Raw genomic sequence first — 24,402 nt, 5'->3', positions numbered from 1 at the left:
TGTTGTGCTAAAAAATGAGTTTCTGCCTAGCCAAAGACAATGAAAAAGACAGAACTGTACAAGGCCTAGGTAGTCATCAACAAGCAAAACAACTGCATTCTGACAGCGAATTACACCTGTATGGCAGAGTATGTACACTTCATTCTTTGCATTTAGTGTCTGCAGTTTAACCATATTTACTGTTTTTGCTGAAATCATTGGTGCAATCAAAAGCGAGTAATGTGTATGATTCAGCATAGTGTCAACTTACCTGATATAAAATGAGTACTGCAAAGTTGAGTGTTTTTAACTAGGTACTCACTCCTTTCAGCTCTTCTGATGGCTGTTAGCCAAAGACGTCTGTGTTTGGCATTAAAAGCAGTGTGGTATACGGTAAAATTTAAGTTTTCTATTTTTGGGCTTTTTTTTTGCGATTTTGGCATCCTACTGCACAACACGGCATGTTTGCTATTGCAATCGGTTGTTTTTTTGCAACCGGTATGCGTGGTTGAACCCGTGTGACAATATGTGTGACCTACAGGTTGGTTGGTTAGCACTGAATAAGTGAACGTTTAAGTGTAATGTACAATAATCATGATGAAATGTTGCATTTATAAATTATTTTAGATGTATTTTATGAGATTAGCTGGCTAGTCAATGATAATATATCTTATAAGAATAAATGGGTAATTACATCTGTTATACATGATCCTTAAAAGCCATCATGTCACTGAGCTCTAGTTTTCTGCTTATATATTAACTGTGATTATAGATTTAAATTTGTATTTTAGCAGTTTTTCTTTTACAGATGTCACACAAACACTTTAAAACAAATGTCCCATCTAGCCTTGCCATTATTTAGTGTAAAATGACTCCAGATTATTTTTTTCTGTGTGAATGCGTCCTGTGATTGGACACTTTTCATCATTTCTGCAAGTTCAGACAAGCGGAAGGAAAAATAGTCCCTGTCTGACATGACCATTCCCTAAAATGGATCTTTTTTACCACTTAGATGATTGTGACAGTGATGAATTTTTACTCTAAATAAGAAAATCATATTATATTATATTATATTATATTATTGCATAAATACTTGATTTTGACCTTTTTATTTTCTGAAACAATAATGATTTAATGCCTTTTATTTATCCTGAATCAACTCAAATTGCTAAAAATTTATTATGTCACTTAGATACTAGTATAATAATAATAATAATAATTTGTTAAGTTATGTTATATCATTATATTTTAATTTGAAAATGTGCAATATTGTAGGCAATATTTCTGTATTTGATCAATATTTCAAGACCAGTCTGTCTAATATTAGAAAACAAATGATCATGTCATTATTATTAACATTCTTTCTCTCCTTCCCCCTTTCTCACTTGTCCTCTCCTCTTGTGTCATCTTACAGAGTCTTAGTATCTCTGCATGTTCTTCCACCATTGTTTATCCAAATGCTTGTTCATTTTATGGGCTGCGCTTTATCAAGCCCTAAATAATACACGTTATCTGCTCATATAGGTATGTAGACTGCTGCTGAAGGCGACGTTTCATCTGCCATTTCACAGAGCCGTTTCTCCTTCTGACCTACAGCAGCCATTTCCTACGCTGACTGCCTCCTGTAATTGAAGGTACTTGTGGTGATTTCACACAATCAGAGTCTCACATTCAATGGGATGAAAGTGATTCAAAGATGGGAGGCCCATTTGAAAAGCTTCATAGGAAATCGTCAATTATCTATACAATAGGTTGCTAATACCTGCCCTCCTCCTTGCTCGCTGCCTATTTCCACATTATAGATTTATAGCATATTTTCAATCTATAGGAGCTGTATCTGCAATGATCTGACTGAAGCCCTCATCTTTTAAATCTTTTGTAATGAAACTATGGAAAATGTCTTCTGATGGGTTGATTTTCATCTCGGGCTCTCTGCGCTCTGATAGTGTGAATGGTATAGATAACCTCTGGCACCATGATATCGATAATACTCCACAATCTATCCGGAAAGAAGTTCCAAGATAGCTGGAGAGAGGAGGACGCAGACATTACTGCACAGATACAACTCTAAAGCCATACCAAACAACAGTTCACAATTTAATGCAGATCCTTTTGCTCTAGTTAACATGTTTACAATAGGGTTTATGATATTTGGTTGGTGCATTCACTGTAATTTAAACGTAATGAAAGCATTTACCTAAAAGAGAAAATTCTGTCAGTATTTACTTACCGTTATGTCTGTGCAAACACAAATGGCTTACTTCTGTAATATAACAGTTATTATTGTATGTGCAACTAATACTGGGTTAACACCAGACTCAAAACATGACTCGCTGAAGATTACCCACAGAATATGTTTTAGCTCACATGAATCTAAGTTTTAGGTGAGGTGAATTTTGTGCTGAATCTACTTTTCACAATTTCTTAAATTCTCATTTGGTTTGAACCAATGATTACAGTTGTCAACATTTAAAGTGTATCAAAAGCTTTGCAAAAATTGTAATTGGTGTTGTTGAATATTTTTAGGACAATTTAAAGAAAACACTTTGACCAACTTCTAATATTGACTACTATATATTCCAAAACAACTTAGTTACTTAATATAAACGTAAAATTGCTCACAGCTAGCCCGCTGTAACTCTCACATGGTCGCCCACTGAAGCTAAGCAGGGTTGCACTCAGTCAGTACCTGGATTGGAGACCACATGGGAAAGCTAGGTTGCTACCGGAAGTGGTGTTAGGGAGGCTGTGTGGATCCTAACACCCCATTATAGTGAAAGGGACTCTATACTGCTCAGTGAGTGTCAACTTTTGGATGTTTTGGATGTCTTTGTGGTTGTAAAAATCCCAGGATGTTCTTAGAAAAAGAGTAGGGGTATAGCCCCGGCATCCTGGCCAAATTTACCCAGTGGACTCTGTCCAGCATATCCTCCTAATCATCCCCATATCTTAATTGGCTTTTTCACCAACCAGCTGATGTGTGTTGTGCGGTCTGGGGCAATATGGCCAGGGCCGGAGCAAGCTGAACTGCCGCTGTAGGCAAAGGACGGTCACGCCGCCCTAAAACCTAAACTTAAACCGGGGGGGGGGTCTATTCTGCCGGCCAAGACGCGGCTATGACTGAGGCGCGGGTGGCGAGTGTAGTTAAGGGGACGCCACCTTCTCTATTCTGCCGCGCCAGACGCGGATATATCTGAGGCGCGGGTGGCGAGGGTAGTTTAGGGGACGCCGCTCTCTCTATTCTGCGACCCTAGACCAGATGAGGGCGCGGGTGGCGAGGGTTGTTTTGGGGACGCCGCCCTCTCTATTCTGCCGCCTTAGGCTGCCGCCTAGGTCGCCTCTATGGAAGCGCCGGCCCTGAATATGGCTGCCATCGCATCACCTAGGTGGATGCTGCACACTGGTGGTGGATGAGGAGATTCCCCCAATGTGTAAAGTGCTTTGAGTGTCCAGAAAAGCGCTATATAATTGTAAGGAATTATTATTATTAATATTATTATACATTTTAATCAAGTAAAAAAAGTTTTGAGTGGACTAAAACTTCTTTGAGACCCATCTTTTGAGTGGTCCCAGTCTGCTTGTTTGGTGTTCTGATGGCAGCATTTGATGTGATGTTACCTATTAAGCGGTTAAATTTTTAAAAATATTTTCTTTTGCATTCCGCAGAGGAAAGTTAGTCATACAGAGTGATTTTTGTTGTTGTACAATTACAATATATTATAATAAATATTTTGTATAGTGTTTGAAAAGTAGACTATAGCAGAAAATAGATTAAGCTTTCTCTTCCCTATGGTAATCTAATATGCACAGCCATTAGACTTTCCAAAAGATCTCAACATTGAAATTGTGCTTAGATTTGGCTAACTCAAACGCTATTCAAACAAAGTCAAAGAGTTTAAAATGAATGCATGTATTTTTGCTTTTGTCCAATCTCCAATACAACATGACAGTTCTCTTGACAATTGATTCGTTCACAAGCGATTGTGAAATCTTATGGTGCTTTAACTTTTATTTAAATTTTTCCATATAGGTGTAAGCTTTGTTATTAGATTCAGATTGGGTTCTTATAGCATATGAATTCTTACAACATGTCATACCATGCCAAAAAAGGCTAATATACAGTAGCATCTCATGCAACTTGGTCTGTCAGAAATGCCATTTCACTCATCTGCATGCTGTGTATGTAATAGAATAACAACAGTTGAGTTGTGTACAGTATTCATGTAAATATTCTTGCCATCTGCCGAAATTGTTTAGCATTTTTTCCCCTGCTAATTAACCCCCCCCCCCCCCCCACCTCCCTCATTTATAGTATATATCTCATAAGATATTCAAGGGGAAGAACGTGACAATACTCAAATGAAACAATACTGGAAACTCCATTAATTCTCGTGAGCTGTGAAAGAGCAACCTCTGAGCAATAAAAGTTTCCTCTGGGGAATCCATTAATTGCTACATTTGCACACAACAACATATGAGAAGTGGAAGAGGAGGGGGTTTCTGGAGCTTTAGGATATAATTCACGACAGAGTTATTTTGATGTATCTGCTCTGATGCTGTCGGAGCTCTGGATTCTGCCTTGGGAAGCACTGGGATCATGGGACGGAGTTTTTGAAGTGTAAACCCCTTTTTGAAATCCTGTTATTGGCTGGTATTGGATTCCGACTCGAAAACGGCATCTTATTTGAACATATACATGACATACCTTGCTACAGACGGTTCAGAATATGGCGTTTTTATGTTTTAAAGCATATGGTTGTTAAGTTTTTGGCGGAAAGATGACTTGTTCGTAAGAATGGTCTAGTGGGAAATTAAGTGTTATAATGAAAAGCTCACTTCTTCTTCTTGGATAATATTAGCACAGCGTAACACACTTTAAATTATTCACATCAAAAACTCATTGTTTGTTACTTGACAGCGGTGGAGAGGGATGACGGCGAAATGATGAATTATACATCAGGCACAAAGTGTCTCTGAATGAATCATTGAAATAGGCTGTTTAAAATGTAACTGTGTACTTTGTTGCTGTATGTCCTGTTTGTTGTAAGGCGACGGAGTCTTTGTATCACCTTGCTGTGATGTGATGTTATTCACAGCTAAGTAGGCGACCTCGTATGCTAAAGAACAGCATCGCACCTCTGAATCCTGAAAGAACAGGTGGAAGATATTGGATGTTGAATCATGCAGAGACACAAACAGCCCACCGTGTGTTAGATACACCATTGATGTAAAAGACGCTTGCATCATTACTGCTACATTACCATGAGAGCTGCCGGTACATTAACATCCTGTACCAAGAACAAGTTTAATGGGGATGAAATCATAGAAAACTTGGGTTGGATGATTCCTGTGGATCGGATATGTATTTTTGTGCTTTCTAACTGCACAAGCATATTCAAGATAATGATTTTACCTCTGTATTTTTATACAGGGGATACTCAGCCATTAAACAATACTGATTGCAACTTAATTTTTAAGTAAATAATAAGAATAACAGCTAAATATTGAACCACATGGAAGTAAAGAGTTGGTCATTTGGTAAACAGTTTGGTAAACATTGTTTCCTCCTTTGGCCCTGCATTCATTTAATCATTCAATACATTTTTTTTTTTCAGCTGAGTCCCTTTATTAATCTGGTGTCGTCACAGCGGAATGAACCGCCAACTTATCCAGCACATGTTTTACGCAGTGGATGCCCTTCCAGCTACAGCCCATAGGAAACACCCATACACTCTAATTCACACACATACACTATGGACAATTTAGCTTAACCAATCCACCTGCAGCGCATGTCTTTGGACTTGTGGGGGAAACCGGAGCACCCGGAGAAAACCCACGCCAACACAGGGAAAACATGCAAACTCCACACAGAAATGCCAACTGACCTAGCTAAGGCTCAAACCAGCAACTTGTTAGGCGACAGCGCTACCCACTGCGTCACCACGTCGCCATTATTATCATTATTATTTTTATTATTAATATTATTATTCCTAGTAGTAGTAGTAGTATTAGTAATAGTAGCATAACTGTAGTAGTAATATGAGTTTCCCAAATCTAAGAAGTCACCCCCGACACGTTTTTTGTATATTTAAATTTGGAGACTGGAAAAATTATTTTATTTCCATCTTTCATAAATGTTTCATAATTCTTACATACAATTTTATGCAATAGTAAGCCAGTTAAGACCTGAAAATGTACAGCTTATTATGAATGACCTGACTACTATTTGATGCGGAGCTCCTGTAGTGAAGTGACAGGAAGTGATGAAATGCCTCATGACCTTGCTGATCACATTTCCTGCTCCGCGGGCCTGCGGCACTGATGTGGAAGATATAAGCACTAGCAGTAAACAGAGGTGCAACAAGAATACCTAATGAATGTTCCATTAGATCAGCGTAAAATATGTATCGCGCTTAAAACTTTATAAAGCAGAATGGTAATTACGGCTCATGCTGTGCGGTAGGCCAGTTCCACACAAAGTCTGTTAATTAATTCATTGTGTTAAGTTGTTTTATGTTAATCCTTAATTGTGAAATTACCACCAAGTGTATCACTTTAACTAAATGGAGAAAAGAAAGAAATGAAAAATGCATTAAAAACACATGCGGTTTCTGCAGGGTGATTAAGTTTGTGGGCAATGATTCACTAAATATTTAACAGCTTTGCCTGGTACAAAGTATATCATGAATTATAGATTAGGAGAATTTGAATATCTTGATGTAGAACACTGTTTAAAGAATTAACCTGCAATAGGGAGGAGCAATTACCATTGTAATAAATGATTTTGCGAGTGAAGAAGGAGCCGCCATTCGTTATTTTTAATTAATTTCTCCATATTATCACAAAGAGAGAGATTCTCTCCCCTCATTACTCTCTGCCACTTTTGGGGTCCTTTGTTCCTGATAAATGGGAGTCCGTTTGTGGAGAGTCTTGTCGTCCACAAACCTTTCCTCCTCTTATAATAAATGCACGGTAACTCTTAATAGCTTTTATTTTAAACTTAGATTTATATTAAAAACACAATTTGTACAAATATTAATGACTGCCAGCCTTGCAGCATGTATGCGATATTTCTCGCCATGGCCTCCCTTTGTGGTCCATAATGGGGTCTGTATTTAAATGAAGGTCATTCCCCTGTGGCGAGGAAGGGATAGGGGGAGCTACTTAAACAAACGCTCTGTCCAGAAGACCCTTGCTCTGAGGATAACAGTCTGGCCCTGTTTGGGATGCGAATGAATCCAGCTAATTGGCTTTCCATAGATGCAGGTTGAGTGTGACCCAGACGGCTCTTTTGTATAGGACCCCACCCTTCACTTCCTCACCTCTGCACCACCGCCATACACCATCAGCTCTATCTGACCAGAGTCCACCATCTGGGCCTGTTTAAATGGAGATAATGTTTACCTAGAGTGTGTTGTTTCAGACAGGCCACTATAGGAGTGATAAGAAGCAAGTGGCCTATAAAATAAGACGGCCTGTGCAAATTTAAATGTATTTAGATACAAATTTACCTTGCTAAATAGATGGTGAGATGATGATGAATTGGTGCCTTTGGTAGGATAAAGGGGGCTACATGTTTAGTAAGCAACATTTTGATCTTTACCTGTTTTGTTTAGCATAACTGAAGTAAACTGCAGTTGAGCGTACTAGTGATTATATTTTCATTGTATGGAAATGGGCTGCTTTGCTGGTTGGATAATGTATTTTGTGTTGTATATTTCAAAACGAATTATAGTTGCATCTTGAAATGAAAGTAAGTAGTATCAAAATTGAAAAAAAAAAAGGTACAAAGATTAACCAAAAAGATTTTCAAGATCTAAATGTGTCAAACATTTAAACGGCTTGAATTTTGACTTTATAGACCTAAAAACAGATGGATGTATGATGGATAAATATGGATGGATAGAAGTATTTGGATATGTTGATACATAGGTGGATGCATTGGTTGATAGATGAATGGATTAGAGATGGATGCATAGACATAGACAGATAGATAGACAGACAGACAGACAGACAGACAGACAGACAGACAGATAGATGGATGGATGGATGGATGGATGGATGGATGGATGGATTGATTCATTGATTCAAAGATTCATTGATTCATATATGCATGAATCGTGGATGAATATGGATGGATACATGAATGGATGAATAGACATGGATGGATGCATTGATGGATAAACATAAATGGATGATGCACAAATGGATGTATAGAAAATGGATGGAAAGAAAAGGATGGATAAATGGATAGCAGAATAGGAAATATAAAAATAGATCAATCTAGATGGGTAGATTTAGATTGATGGCCTGATTCATTAGATTAATATTAGCTTGATTTGTAGATGGATGATACATGGACAGATAAAGATGGATTCACGTGTATTTAATCTTGTTTTTCAACACTTTATTTAAAGAGGCACATGTATGACACATTTGCTAAGTAAATCTGACATGAATGCAAGTTTTTCTGTTACAGGAAAGCAGACTCTTTTGCTTGCTAAATTAGTCATCCAACCTTTATCTCACTATGTTTTGCCTGTTCTGCTTGCTATAAACGCACAGGTTTCATTATCCATTCCATGTCATGAAAAACAGTGAGAACACTGATATCAAACATCATCCCTGCAATTGTTTTGATTTCCCTTGAGAATATTGAGGTGTACAGAAACACAACACCCAATAAATAAAGCATCAACGTCGCATAAAAAGGAAACAAAATAGCATGAAAGCCCTACAAATATGACACAAGACGGAAAGTCAACATTTGGATGAAGCTCATTTAAAATTTGTGTTGTTTGCTGATCCCTGTGTGTCAAGTACTGTGATATGGAGCTGTTTGCAATTTTTTTTTCTTCCATAGTTTAATTATAAAACTGTCAGAAACATGTCTTGGGTACATCCCGCTGTGTCTCTGGCATATGTTGTTGGGCCAAGTCCCATTATCTCCCATGGGTCATTATGATAGCACTCGTGTATTAGCGGTTAAGCACCTTAACGCAGTGTAAAGAGAAACAACATGACCAATCCAGGCCTTCACCTAAGGACACATCACTGAACGCCAGAGTAATTCGAGCAGTTCATCCTTTAAAGATTCATGAGTAAGCAAATATGCATTCAGGGCTGTCATTCAGAGGGGTTTGAACTAATGTATTGTGGGTAAGGACATATCTTTTAACCGTACAACAAATGTTGTGAATTCAGCGTCATTAAATGAGGCAAAAAACACAACTGTAATCAAGCTACTTTACAAAGCTGACTTTTTGGTTTGTTTTTGAAAGATGTCTTTTATTATGCTGTTGTGCTTTAACATTAATTTGGTCATTAATTTAAAGTAGATATAGTTTTTAAAATTATATTCTTTACTCCAGTGTTCATAATCTATTACATATCATTCTATTATGCTGATTTTATGCTCAATAAACTTATAAACTTTTATATTGTTATTATTTATTTAAGTGCTGCTTATGTTTCTTTGTGTTTTTTTGGAATCAGTCATGCATTGTTTTCAGGAATCTTTGATGAATGGAAAGTTCTAAACAGCAACATTTATTTGAAAGAGAGATCTTTTGAAATATTATGTTTTTTTTTACTGACGCTCTTGACGCTCTTCTATTTTCTTTTTTTCGAAAGATTCACCTTGTCAATGTTTACACAGCGCATTACAATGTTTTCATTGATAAAAACTGTTTCGGTTGATAAAAAGGAATGTTACTGAAGGATTAAATCTGTCTAAATCAGTGGTCTCCAACCTTTTTATCACCATGGATTGTTCAACAGGGTGGGTGTAGGTAGGTAGGGTGGGTGGGGTGGGTGGGGTAGGTAGGGTGGGTGTACTAGGCGACCATTAACAGTTTTCTCAGAGCATGACAAGCTGACAAAACATTGCTGCAACTCTGATACAAGTTTTATTAATGGGGATAATTAAAAAGCACTGCAGTGTTTGTCTGAGATAATTAGTCTACAGAAATGTCTATATTCCATACAAAATAAGAAGCTGATTGGTCAGTTCTGTTTTATTTGTCATGTGAATCGCAGTGCGCCTGGAAGCACGGAGCGTGCAAAGTGGAGCCAAAGACTTTAGAAATACACAAGGCATGTCACTTGTATAGTTTTGAATGGTAAAAAGTGTAACGGTCAATATGACGAATGAAGCCCCGCCTACCAGTGCAGGGGCCAATCATCGATCGATATAGAGTGACGTTTCTCCAGGGGACCAGATGTGTGCTTTTATGACAGTTTGATGGTCAACAAACGCACTGGAATCTCAGCGAATACTTGCTTTACAGACATAGGAAACATCCAAATAAAGCTTGAAATCTGTATTTTAAATGAACCAAGTGCACTCGAAAACAAAAGTTTTCTGGTTTTGTAATCTGTATGAAACGAACGCGAGGTACAATCCGTCCTGTCAAACGCACATGACAACAACTACTCAAACGCCCACAAACTTGTAAACAAAGTGAGGTGCCATTTCTGGAAGAGATTAGCCATCAAGACCAAGTTGTGGATTACTTCAGAAGAGCAGCGCGATCAGGTGATCATTATCCAGAGGATTATCATGTGTAGAATGGCCATAAATGAGGTTGGTGTCATGATCTCCTTCCTTTGGAGTGTGCATGTGTGTTTGCAGCATGAAAATATGCAGATTTTGTTTGATTCGGACGTTTAGAAATTAAACTTATGAAGCAGTTGTTGCTTAATTTTATTGTTGATTCCAAATATGTAATGTAAACGTAAGCTTGACAAACAGTTTTGGAGAATTTGATGTTTCCCCATTCAGACACAATGCATGAGCTTTCTGCCCGAGAGGCATTTCAAAGATGGCCGCCGAGTGAAATGACTTGCCTTAAAGGAACATTACTCCCAATATGCACACGCAAGCCGTGTGCCTCTACCGGAAATAACGGAAATAACATGATATGTGAAAGGCCGCCATCATTTGTGATCTGCAGCAGTTGATCATCTTTTTGTACAGACAAGCTGGATTCACCTGATTTGTTGACAAATGGGTTGTGGATCCATTCTTTGGCAGTTCGTAGGTCCTTCACTTGTCTTTTTCCTCTTTGCAAAGTAGATTTCCAACGATGTCTTTTTCTCAATTACTTTGCTAGCTTGTGATTTAAGTTTTGGCACTCAAGTGACCAAGATATAACTGAGAAAATACAGTACTTTTTCAAAGTAAAAGATCATTCAGACTCTTCAGATTAATGATTTCTTGTAGCTCGGTACCAATTGATCCATGGACTGATATCGGTCTGCAGCCTGTGGGTTTGGGACCACTAGTCTAAATGAAACTCAAGACTGCAGAAATGATACTGAATTTTCAGCTTCTGCTTCCTAAAAATACATTATATTTTAAGAAAAGTAAGCATTTTTTTTAATTTAACTATTATATCAGATGTTTGCAGCTTTTACTGTAGTTTTTTTAACAACTTTTATGTGCATTACATAAACACACATATTCCAGTCAGTATACTTCTTTATTATTTATGTGTTTAATTTATTTTTTAGTATCAAATGTGAGACGTCTGTGTCATTTTGATTAGCGGATATTTCAAAAGACTGTTTGTGCCTTCCAGTGAGGCTGTGCCTTGATGGTCTTGTGCAATACCCAGGTTCCATTCTTTATTGATGATTTCTCTCTGCTTTATTTGATTTGATTCTTTTTTTTATTTGTAGGAGCGTAGGTGCAAATGGCAGAGACGTTAGATCCTATTTTAGATGTGAGGTGTGAGCCTGGCAACCTCTCGCATCTCGTCCAACTGACCACCCTCAATGCTTTGTATCTGTTTGACCTTTGGTCAAATGCCGTGCTAAAGCCCGCCAACCTTTTATGTCAAATGTGTAGCATATATCATCACGTTCCCGGAAAACTGATTCCCTCTGTTCGGAAGTCCCCTGAAGGCTTATTAAAGCCATGAAGAAAGGAAATGAATAAATTCTCAATGTGTTTCTTAGTTGAATGATAATGTTGTGTGAATGGTATATTCCTCACCAAGAAAAAAGAGACGGATACTTGAATATCATTATAGTTCAATGTGGAATCCTTTGACACCAATGAACATCTCCAGCTAAGGCAATCTCAGAGGCCACACCAGCGGGATGGAAAACACTGCTGTTTGATGTTTTCAATCATTCTCCAGCCTTTGTGTCTCTCAGCCAGTCCCTGCAGGTTGACTCTCTCTGAATAACATGTTTTTCACTTTTTGAAAAAACTTCATTTGAAAGGAAAGCCTACTGTTGAGTCTCTGCATGTTTACTTTCATTAGCTTTGGTCCTCTCTCCCTACAGAGAGTCACATGCTCCTAGCCCTGTTGCCAAAGGGGCGGAGCCAAACGTTAGCCTTTTACTGCGGTAAAGCCTGGCTGGTGGAGACCCTGTGATGTTCTACCACCCTGCGCCGCACGATAGTGTTCAGCAGCAGCAGCAGCAGCAGCAGCAGCGACCGGCTGGATGGCAGGGTCATCTGTGTTGCCTAGCAGGCAGATCCTTGCCTACAGCCAAAGAACGGCTAACGGCTAATCCTGCCACCCGCCTGAAAACACGCCGTCGGTTATGTTGCGGCATAGGTTCTGAGGTAACGTGAGGCTAATAAAAAGGCAAAACAAAACAAGGATGGCTGATGTTCCTGTAACCTTCAACCTTCAGGGTGTCCCATAGAGTATGATTGATGCCGTCATATCCCAACAAATGCTGCCTGACAGTTTTGGGACGATTACCCCCCTTTTTTTTTCTTTTTCTTTTTTTTTTTAGATGGTGGAAAAACGTATTACGTGTCTGAAGCTTTCACATCTAGATAGCATTAGAAACATAATGATGATTTGTGTGCAGCGCTGCAAAAAGAAGCCCACTTATTGTACGTAAGTGTTATAATTGGAACTTTATTGCATTACCGGGACTGCAGAGTGTAACTTCCTGCTATTTGTCTAATGCATCCTTAAGAATAGTAATCTAATAAAAATCATTAGTTTTTCCAGGGCTTTTAGATGTGATTTAAAGGAAAGTCATTTGCAAAATGTGTCTAGCGTGAATTAATACTTTACCTTGTTAGAAAAAAAAAAAAAAACGTACACGGAAAAAAATGCTATCGAACAATGCAATTTCATAACAAAGAATGTACATGCTTTCAAGATTGCCACAAGCTCAGATCATCTTTGATAAGTGGCTCTACTCAAACACAAATGTGGTTTTGCTCAGCAACGCTGTTTTTCCTAATACTCGAAGCTTCTTTATTAGATTTATCATCAAGCCTCTATTCTTCATGCGCTTTGACACGTTCGACATGTGACCTCATCCGCTGGTAGCTGAAATTTAAATGCTCGGCTTTCTTTTTCTTTGCACCCAGATAGCCCCAGCGGCCGGCTGATCCTTCAGTTCTGACTCAGAAGTGACAAGGTGGAGGAATGCCTGATTGTGCTGTGATCTGATGGCCAGTGGCTTGTGTGTGTGAAAGGGTTTCAGCCGCAGAAACACACCCCCATCAGCCTGTCCTTTCTCTCCCCAGGGAAAGAATAGAGCGTCTTGCGCTTACCATCCATATGAAGAAATGAATAAAATAGAAATGAGACATTCAAGTGACAGCTTCAGCTTTAAATGATGCTGGCAAAAGCCATGGATTGTCAGTGGCTCTCTCTGCCCGCTTTGTTGATGAAATGAAAAATGTATTGTCAGGGAGAAAGGATGATTTTTTTTTCTTTTTCTCTATATTGTTGAGAATAATATGACGTGATGAGTGGTCATCTTGAATTTACGAACATGTTCTTGGGGTGCTAGTCAGTATAATGTAATTCTAGAAATGGCTGTTAATTCATATAAATCAGGGGTGACCAATGGCTGCCTTTGTCAAGCTCAGAAATGAATTCAGTCGTTATTAGTATTCCATTATTAATCGTTTCAGTGGGAGACTCTTTTTAAGGATTCTTCGATAAGTAGAAAATGCATTGGAACTTTATTTATTACTTAATGCAAATCTTTTGCTGTGATTTAAATAATTTTATAATAAGAAATTTTAGCAGACATTCACTTGTAAATACACTTTTTAAAAAATATAAACACAAAACCTACCTTTTAACAATTAGAAAAAAAGAATATTAAAAACACAACCAACAGTCATAAAAATAATAATTAAACAAAAAATAAAATAGCATTTCCCCAACCAACCACCCACCAGTGCTATCCAATGGTAAAAGTAGGTACTAAAGGCATAGTATACATATAAATCACAAGTTCGTAGACAAGAAATAAAAAGGCAAACATTTTTTTCAAATAACAAAACCTTGTCTATTAAGGTATAACAGATTTTTTTCTACATGGAATATTGGAACTTATTTTTTATGGAAGTATTTTTAAAATGTTAATTACCCCAACTGTTTAAATGGAAATGTATAGTAGTTTAGTGAGTTCAGACAAAAATATTAGGCAGCACATTGGTTTTTCGATAGTAATAGTAAAACTGTTACTATATTGTTACAAATGTTACTTGGCATATTTTTAACATTTCTTAAGGACATTGTATGAATGACTGACAGTAATAATGACTGCTGATTAAAGATATACCACTACATTTTTATATCATTTCATGCAGCCTCAAACAAACCAATATGTGATTAATCAGTGATATTTGCCAATGCTGATAAGGTTAAGGGTCTGCCTTTTGTCTCTATTTTTAAATGAATAGTAATTAACTTCACTTTAGCTGTGACAGACTTGCCATATTCCTTGGAGTAACAGCCTATAAGGTGTATAACAAAATTAGCTGTATCAAGAGTTGACTGAACCTCGAACTTACAGAATTTTAGCAGTGCAGATCTCACTGATTACCACCCAGTTAAGGGAGTAAACAAGACAAGTTTACAGAGTATACAGCTGTCTGACCTGATCACAAGCTAATTTTACCAAGTGATGGCTAATAACACAAAAAAGCAGCTTATTTTGGACAAAACTGATGATTGGTCTATACACTGATGCATCTTTGACTTTAAGAATATATAACAATATATAACACTATTTTTCTACTGCATTGTTTTCTAGAAATAAATGCAGCTTAGGTGAACATAAGATAAACCTTGCAAAAATCCCCCCAAATTCCATGTTGTCCCATTGCATGACAATGTGAAGTTGACAAAACTGGTTCACGCTACCTTTAAACACTGAGGCACACACAAAATACAAACCTAATATTCATTTATATTCAGTAGTCCACAATACATTTGAATTGAAAATGTGCCAATTTCTGAGACATCTCATAATTTCAATCTTTTGTAAGAATTTTATTTATTTGAAATATAAATCTTTTGTTTGTCACTTTTGATTAATTTATTGCAGCCTTTCTGAATAAAGGTATTTTTAAAGTGTTATTTACTCCAAATCTTTAAATGTAAATGTATCGGTTCACACAAAAATATTAGGCAGCAATTGTTGTGATGAAAATGTTATTTGTGCATCAAACTGGCATATTTTAAATATATCAGAAGGACGTTGTATGAAGGCAGTAATAACGACTGTTGATTTAAAAATACACCACTATATTTTTCAGCCTCAAACAAACCAATAGCTGATTATTCAGTGATATCCACCAATACAGATAAGGTAAATGTTCTGCCTTTTGCACCTGCTTTTAAATGAATAATAATTAATTCCACTTTAGCTGTGACAGACTTGTCATATTTCTTGTCATATAGCCTTTACGGGGGGTTTATAATATGAGCTGTGTCAAAAATAAACAAAATTTCCAGCTCACAGAACTTACCAATATTAAAATTGTTTACACAATTAATTATTCTGCCCTCTTTTGACAGACAAGAGTATACAACTGTCTGCCCTGATCACCAGCTTTTTTTAAGCTAATGATAACACAAATAACAGCTTTTTGGGCAAAAATGATGATTGGCCTATACATTGGTGCATCTCTGACTTTATTAATATCACAATGTATTTTTATGAAACAAATGCAGCCGGGGTGAACAACATAAGATAAGATTCCCCCCAAATTCCACATTTTATTTTGCATGACAATGTAAAGTTGACGAAACTGGTTCATGCGTCTCATAAACACTGAGGCACACACAAAATACAAACTCAATATTCATTTATATGTAGTAGTCCACAATACATTTGAATTGATCTAGTTATTTGAAATGTTTCCCAGTGATGGGTTGCAGCTGGAAGGGCATCCGCTGCGAAAAACACATGCTGGACAAGTTGGCAGTTCATTCCGCTGTGGTGACCCCAGATTAATAAAGGGTCTAAGCCGAAAATGAATGAATGAGTTATCCAAAATGTGCCAATGTCTGTGACGATCCATCTTATAAAGCTACGTCAATCTTTATGACTACTTTCTACTATTCTGTTCAATGCATGGAATTCGCCATCTTGAATTTTGGAAATATGTTGCAAGGCTGCATTGCACATTCACGGGTTCTTGCAGTGCTATTCGGTATAATTTAATTCAAGTAATGTCTTCTAATTCTTATAAATCTTGTGTTACGGGTGTTTGGCCTCACCTGCCAGAGGTGACCAATGGCTGCCCTCTGATCTACCTCTGTCAAGCTCTATAATTGAGTGCTTCCTTAATTTATGAGGCAGCTTCCTCCATTAACAACAAAATCTCGGGAATTAAAGAAGAAACAGACCTTCGCATGCCCGTGCTGCTCTACGGATAAGGAACAAACCGTGATAAATGGCCGAGTGCATCTGCAGCCTTGACTTTGAAAAATACAGTCTCTGAATTTCAGGTCAGACTCTGACAACAATTAGGAGAAGAAGAATAAATAGACAACGACCCTATTTTGGGCTGTATTTTCCCTCTGCTGTAAGATGCAGGAGAACATGATCTGCCATTGACAGCATGTGCATATGCAAAGGAAAAGCAGTCATGGCCGCTCGTTGAGTGATCATATCATTAAACTGCTAATTTTGCAGTACGAGGCACAAGGGAGCTGTTTCTGGCATTAGCCTTGCTTCTCACTGTCTCTTCTGTACAGTAAATCTTGTGCTAAGCATGGAGCCCATTCACTGCTGATAGTGGCTATGGTGACTTAGTATATTTTAAAGTCAACATCCAATCGGAATGGATAATATTTTAAAATAATTTTTGCATTTGTGGTCTTAATTGTGCACGATTTATCTGTTTTTTAAAGAACACTAATAATAGAACGTTCAATAGTAATATTTAGAGTTGTTGGACATTTTTATGCAACAATGTCTAAGGGTGCTTTTACACCTAGACTTTTGTTTGGGAACCTGGTGCATATCCCCAGTTAGCACGGTTTGTTTGGCATATGTGAATCCAGCAATCGTGCTCTGATCCGTGCCAAGATACTCGGTCTGAAATCGCCTAAGTGAGGTGGTCTCGGCTCAATTGAAACAAACTCTGGATTAATTATAGTGAAAAAGCAAAACAATTCTAACCAGGCTATATCACATTGTATCACGGATATGTAGTATGCATGTATACGGCTGTATGAAGAGAGAATTATGAGTTGGGCGGGATGTCATTTCTACACATGTTAAACTTTTAACAAGAGCTGTTTATTCGTTATACCGAAAAGCAGTCTTAGTGTATCTGTTATTCCTCTCTATAATGTAAGGCCTATAATGCATAATTCTAGTCAATGGCTATGCATGAAACCTCTTACCTCTAATTTATATCTGGTGATAATGTCTGTGGGTGTCACCATTCAAAATTATAGCTCAGCGTTTTGCTTATGTCTTATTGCTCATCGTCATAAATTAAAATAAGGACACATGACAGCTGAGCAGAACTAAACCGTGAAACTCTGACCAACGTGAGGAGAGTTTACCTGTACGTGACTTGTTTTAACTATTTTGGTCCGTTTAGAAACTTTGCTGTGTGAAAGCGTACCGCACCAAGAACAACATTGAAACAATTTTAATCCCTGTTTCCGAAACAAAAGTTTAAGAGGTGTGAAAGCACCGTAATTGGCCCATTTACTGTTTGTTTTTTTAATTATTTGCAGTTTTAACCGCCGAGTGATTGGAAATCTGTGACTCTTCCTGCAAGTTTTGAAATAAGTTGAACTTTATATTAGCTTCACATTTCAGAGGACATGCCCACATAATGGGCTATAAGTTTTTAAACGGCACAATGTCTGGAAAAAAGTGCCTGTGGATATGAAATGGTTGCAAAGTGAGATTATCTTGTCTACATCATGTTTCAAGGAAGTTTTAAAGTGAAAGTCCAGCCACTGGTTTTAAATAGCACATTTAATTTTCTATGAAACATGTTATATGTGCTTTTGGCGATGTTTTAGTATGCTATTTGATGTGGTAGTTTGAAAGGAGGTGATTCTAAATGTTCTGTCTTGTTTAAAACTAATGTACCACATAAATGAAACCCTACCCTACTGTAAATCTAACTTATGGTGATAACAACATGTGACAGAAATGCATCTGCCGAAGCAATCATACTGCTTTGGAAGTTGTTTGGTGAATTGTGTTCCACTAAACTTTTACACATACAGATAAAGTCAGAATTATTAGCCACATTTGATTTATTTTATTTTATTTTTAATATTTCCCAAATGATGTTTAACAGAGCAAGGAAATTTTCACAGTATGTCTGGTAATATTTTTTCTTCTGGAGAAAATCTTATTTGTTTTATTTTGCCTAGAATAAAAGCAGTTTAAAAAAAATAAAAAAAGATTTTTAAGGTCAAAATTACTAGCCCCTTAAAGCTATATATTTATTAGATAGTCTACAGAACAAACCATTGTTATACAATAACTTGCCTAATTACTCTAACCTGTGTAGTTAACCTAATTAACCAAGTTAAACCTTTAAATGTCACTTTAAGCTGAATAGAAGTGTCTTTAAAAATATTTAGTCAAATATTATTTACTGTCATCATGGCAAAGATAAAATAAATCAGTTACTAGAAGTGAGTTATTAAAACTGTTATGTTTAGTAATGTCTTAAAAAAAATCTTCTTTCCGTTAAACAGAAATTGGGGAAAAAATGAACAGGGGCCTAATAATTTAGGGGGGCTAATAACTCTGATTTCAACCGTATCGTCTGCATCACAAGCACTACCGAGAAAGCTGTCTGCATATGGAAAGTCATACAAATGGAAACTGATATGTGACACAAACTCAATTGTTTTTGAAACCATGTACTCTTTAGGCCTACTCTCAGTCTTTAGGTCTTCATATCTTGTGTGCAAAGAACTGTGCAAGCATACACCTTCATTCATCAATAATATGCCCATGCAATCATGGTTTGTGCCAACTTTTTTTTCCCTCTAGTTTTTGTTTCCTCTGAAATCTGTCAGGTCAGATATACTAACAGCTAGAATCTGCACAAAACCTCTTTTGACATTAGAAACATCTGTCGGCATTCAATAAAGATGCTCAGTGAAACAACAGTGATAAAAAGTTGTAGATACATGTCATTTTGCACTTTATTTCACCTTTTTTTAATGATATTTCATCCTTGTTTTATTTTGTCAATGATATTGCATGTCGTTATGGTCCTTATTTAATGATAACTGGTCTAGTTATTTATTTACATTTGTCATCATAGATTTGTTTAATAGAATTACCACTAGTTATTGTGATAGTAAATGATTTGTTATTAGAAGGACAGTATTTAGTCTTAAACACACATCATTCAAGAAATTCAGATACCACACCTTTTTCCATAGATTTTTTTTCCCTTTTCAACTGGAAATATGTCCAGTTTACATCTGTAATGTGGCTACGAATGACAATTCTTGTTAACTTTAGGCTTTTTCACATTTTATTATGTTCATTCCATGTTACAACACACATGCACTTACACATAACAGCCCATAGATAAAGCGGTACGTTTTCATGGTTATAGGTTATGAGGCCTATCTCTTTTTTTGATGAGAGCATATTGATTTGGGCATTTCTTGTGGGCTGCAACTTAATTCTCTCTCTCATTTCAGAAAATCCTCAAATTCACTGCTTACAGCAGCCTTTTAGCAGCCACAATCCTCTGCCTGAATAAATGACATGACTATAAGCTTCCCTAGATGCCATGGTGTAAATGTATTAGCTGCACTAAGAGACCTACTCCTAGTATAATTATGTTAGGAACCAATAAGACAGCTTGGAAATCAATATGCTAAGACAGACAGAGAACAGGGCCTGGGCAGTGAACTGGGGATAGATTAGGCTCGCGGGTCTCCAGCTGAGCATCGCTAGCATTTAAGCTAAGTTAGACTTATCATCTCGTGCAAGGAAATCATCTGGGCTTTTCCCTTACAATACTCGGGGCGCTGGATTAAGTCCTGCGAGCAATTATCTCCCTCTTTTCTAATTACACGATTTTGACCAGTTAAATCCCGCTCATTTTAATTTCACTGATTTTAACGTCCCCCTCCTTGTAATTTCAATCAATATGCAGTGTCAGTTTCCCTGTAAGTACTAAAATGTTCTGCTCTGGTAATTAATGCATGCTCTTCAATTACTTAAATTTAAGCCGTTATTCAAGTGGTGCCTTTTTTGCCACTCCAAAAGAAGAAAAAAAAAAGAGAGAGCTAAAACTCAAAGATGTGATAAAAACAGATATTTTAATCAGACGTGTTATGATTTCCCTTTAGCGTCGCATTTGGCTGAAATGCGTTTAAAAGGCTCGCTGTGTAAACACAAGACAGAGCTGTAATTTATATTCAACTAGAACTAAAATAAAAAGCAGTAGCCGAGGAAACAAAAGCTGTCCTTTTCTGGTACAGTACATCTGCTCAAACCCAATCAAGCTTTCAAAGACATGGCAGCGAACAATAGCCCCCATCAGCCAGGAACAAAGTCACAGACATAAGTGGTCCGAATAAGTGTGCAATTTCTGCCCATATGACTGTCCTGACACAATTGCCCTAATTTTCTTCCTTTGAAATGACTGATAAAAGACTTAGGTAATTGCTATGGAGACAGCATTTCTTCTATCAAGGAAGGAGGGAGGGGGTCGCTAGTAATATTGCCTCAGGGCTTAGGGACAGAGTGTCAGTTTCGGCACAGCCTTATATTAATACTTGTGTCCTCTTCAGCCCCACTTCCCAAAGATCGTATTAAGTGATTGTGATTCGTCCTGACGCTGTATTGGAAATCAGTCAATCAAGCGAGCCACGGACACGGCGGAAAATATACAAAAACATGCCGGTCTAATTTCGCTGTGGTCACATGACTGGACAATGGCTACTCTGATGGCCTAATGTGCCGCTTTCACACGGCAGATGAAGCAAATGACTTGTGAATTAAAAGAGGGGGTCGAGCCATCAGCGCTCATGAGGAGACGGTTCACCCTGATGCTAGTTTTTTGACCTGTGTCCATTCAGCGCCTGACCTTGTCCCCTGGAATCAAACTTCATTTATCGGCCTGATCTCTGATTATCTGGATATTGCACTATGCGGTTTGGCTTGCAGGCAAGCAAGAGCGCTAATGGGGAGGCTGAAACCCGTGCAGAGCATCATGGGAGCATTGACATACAAACTAATTGCTGCCATGACCTCAGATTACATCTGTTTATTGAAAGCAAAACCTTCCTCTCAATTATGGGCTTTCTGCTAAAACACAAACAGCCTTGTTGTGAATCTTTTTATAACTGTTTTTTTTCTTCGCAGGAGTCTAAATCAAGCAAGGGATAGTAACTGGAAATACAGTGCTCTGCATATATGAGTACATCCCTCACAAATCTATCTTTTAAATTCATATTTTATATAGAAAACTATACAGAATTTTATGTGTGCATATACATTAGATCAGTCACTGAAGCCAAATCTGGAGCTTATATAACTAAATATCTTGCCAAAATGGTCCAAAAACGAATACAATCAAATTTATACGTTATAGAAAAATATTAAATACGAATTTTAAAAACAGGAAAAATCAAGAGAAGCAAAAAAAAGGAAAAATTTTGTTGAAATTTTGTATTTGTAATTTATTTTTGCAATATTTTGTTGAAATTTAATTGTAATTGTATCTTTCCAAATATATTTCTAAGCATTTCTAAATATGTTTGGTGATTAAAATATAATTTTAATAAACATATCTGTTAAATAAATCTGTTTTGTTTAAATGCACTAAAACGCAATGCCTATATTCAATGAGAAATGGATAAAAATATTCATTTTAAATTGGCGCGTACTCAATTATGCTGAGCACTGTTTTTATATTGCATGTGTGTGTACATACATAAACATCTATCCATCTGTATGTCTGTCTGTCCATCCTTCCATCCATTAATATCTGTAATAAAAACGCTGCCATGTTAGAAAGTAGGGCTGCACGATATATCGTTTCACCATCGATATCGCAATGTGATTTTTCGCAATAGTCACATAGCAGAATATGCAATGTTGAGTTTGTACTATAATTCAACATTTACAAGTGTTTTTGATTCCTGTGATCGTATCATGATTTTACAAACATGCAGGTATAAGAAATTGTACCATTTGTGACCTTAACTACGTTTAATTTTATTGAATTATTTTTATCATTCAGTTACTGTACTTGAATACTGTTAGACTCTGGAAAAGATAAAACACTTTATTTCAATTGTATCTTTTTCCTGATTTTATTTATAGATTGTTATGCATGAAAATACAACATGCAAATACGGAAATGCACAGTAAATTGCACAGACCACATAAAAAAATGTGTCGAGGGTCCACCAAAAGTTTATAGATTGCTTGTTAGGTTTTATGGAGATGCAATTAGTAGCAATCAATTTAATCAATGCAATCAATTTAATTCATCTCTGACTAAACACATGCATGGAAATACTCACAACACATCCAAATACAGAAATGCATTGCAAATAGCACATACAACATAGAAAATGTGTCAGGGGACCCCAAAAAATCAACAGAGATTTACTTCCACTGCAGAATCATCCCAATCAATCTACTATTAAAAATAAGTTATCTGGTGAAATTGTCTTCATGTCACAATATACACTCTCTTTATTAGGTACACCTGTCCAACTGCTCGTTAACGCAATATCTAATTAGCCAATTCCATGGCAGCAACTCAATGTATTTAGGCATGGAGACCTGGTCAAGACGATCTGCTGCAGTTCAAGCGCAGCATCAGAATAGGGAAGAAAGAGGATTTAAGTGACTTTAAAAGTGGCATGGTTGTTGGTGCCAGACAGGCTGGTCAGAGTATTTGAGAAACTGCTGATCTACTGGGATTTTCACACAAGCCATCACTAGGGTTTACAAAGAACGATTAAAAAAAGAGAAAATAGCCAGTGAGTGGAAGTTCTGTGTGCACAAATGCCTTTTTGATGCCAGGGGTCAGAGGAGAATGGCCAGACTGGTTTCAGCTGATAGAAAGGCAAAAGTAACTCAAATAGCCACTCGTTACAACCAAGGTGTGCAGAAGAACATCTCTGATTGCACAACATGTCAAACCTTGAGGCAGATGGGCTATAGCAAAAGACCAGACCGGGTGCACTTGTCAGCTAAGAACAGGAAACTAAGGCTACAATTTGCAGTTGCACAGGCTCACCAAAATAGGACAGTAAAAGATACGAAAAAATGTTGCTTGTTCTGATGAGTCTCGATTTCTGCTGCAATGTTTGGATGGTAGGGTCAGATCTTGACATCAACAACATGAAAGCATGGATCCATCCTGCCTTGTATCAATGGTTCAGGCTGCTGCTGGTGGTTTAATGGTTTGTCGGATATTTTCTTGGCACACTTTGGGCCCGTTAGTACCAATTGAGCATTGTGTCAAAACCACACCCAACCTGAGTATTGTTGCTGACCATGTCCACCCCTTTATGACCACAGTGTACCCATCTTCTGATGGCTACTTCCAGCAAGATAACACACCAAGTCATAAAGCACAAATCATCTCAGACGGGTTTCTTGAACATGACAGTGAGTTCACTATGCTCAAATGACATACGCTGTTGCCACTGCCTCGCATGGTTCAGGATTGGTAGAGCTACGCATCGATGAATTTGCTCTTCAGTGTTTGAACTCTCAGTAATGATTAAATCACACTGAACTGAGCTAAACTGAACTGAACTGAACTTAAACACTAAAACCTGAACCACACTGTTCCAGTTACTGAACCACACTGTTCCAGTTACTATGACCATTTATGTGAAGCTGCTTTGAGACAATCTACATTGTAAAAGCGCTATCCAAATAAAGCTGAATTGAATTGAATTGAAAATGACCTGAACAGTCACCAGATCTCAATCCAATAGAGCACCTTTGGGATGTGGTGGAATGGGAGATTGGGAGACAAATCTGTGTGATGCTATCATGTCAATATGGACCAAAGTCTCTTAATCTGTGCCATGGAGGATTAAGGCAGTTCTGACGGCAAAAGGGGTTTAACCCAGTACTACTAAGGTGTACCTAATAAATTGGCCAGAAGTCTATATCGCAAAATAAAAATATATGGCAATGTTCAATTTTTCC

At 37.3% G+C, this 24,402-nt stretch overlaps 1 long non-coding RNA gene across 9 annotated transcripts in view; it reads left to right on the top strand.

Moving 5' to 3' along the window:
• LOC137489241 (uncharacterized) overlaps positions 1-24,402 on the top strand; it is a 315,493-nt gene that overhangs the window by 125,963 nt on the left and 165,128 nt on the right. For 7 of the 9 annotated variants that reach the window (XR_012399381.1, XR_012399384.1, XR_012399383.1 and 4 more), the window contains exon 3: positions 1,504-1,613. The exons of 1 other annotated variant lie outside the window; for it this stretch is intronic. This is a non-coding gene — a long non-coding RNA (uncharacterized lncRNA). Of the gene's footprint in view, positions 1-1,503; positions 1,614-13,327; positions 15,338-24,402 lie in introns of those variants that run through there. One more of the 9 variants, XR_012399382.1, reaches the window with a different exon arrangement.

This window comes from Danio rerio, chromosome 24, assembly GCF_049306965.1.
Source record: "Danio rerio strain Tuebingen ecotype United States chromosome 24, GRCz12tu, whole genome shotgun sequence".
NCBI lineage: Eukaryota > Metazoa > Chordata > Actinopteri > Cypriniformes > Danionidae > Danio > Danio rerio.
The sequence above is the reverse complement of the archived record's forward strand: the minus strand, read 5'-3'. Positions and strand labels throughout refer to the sequence as shown.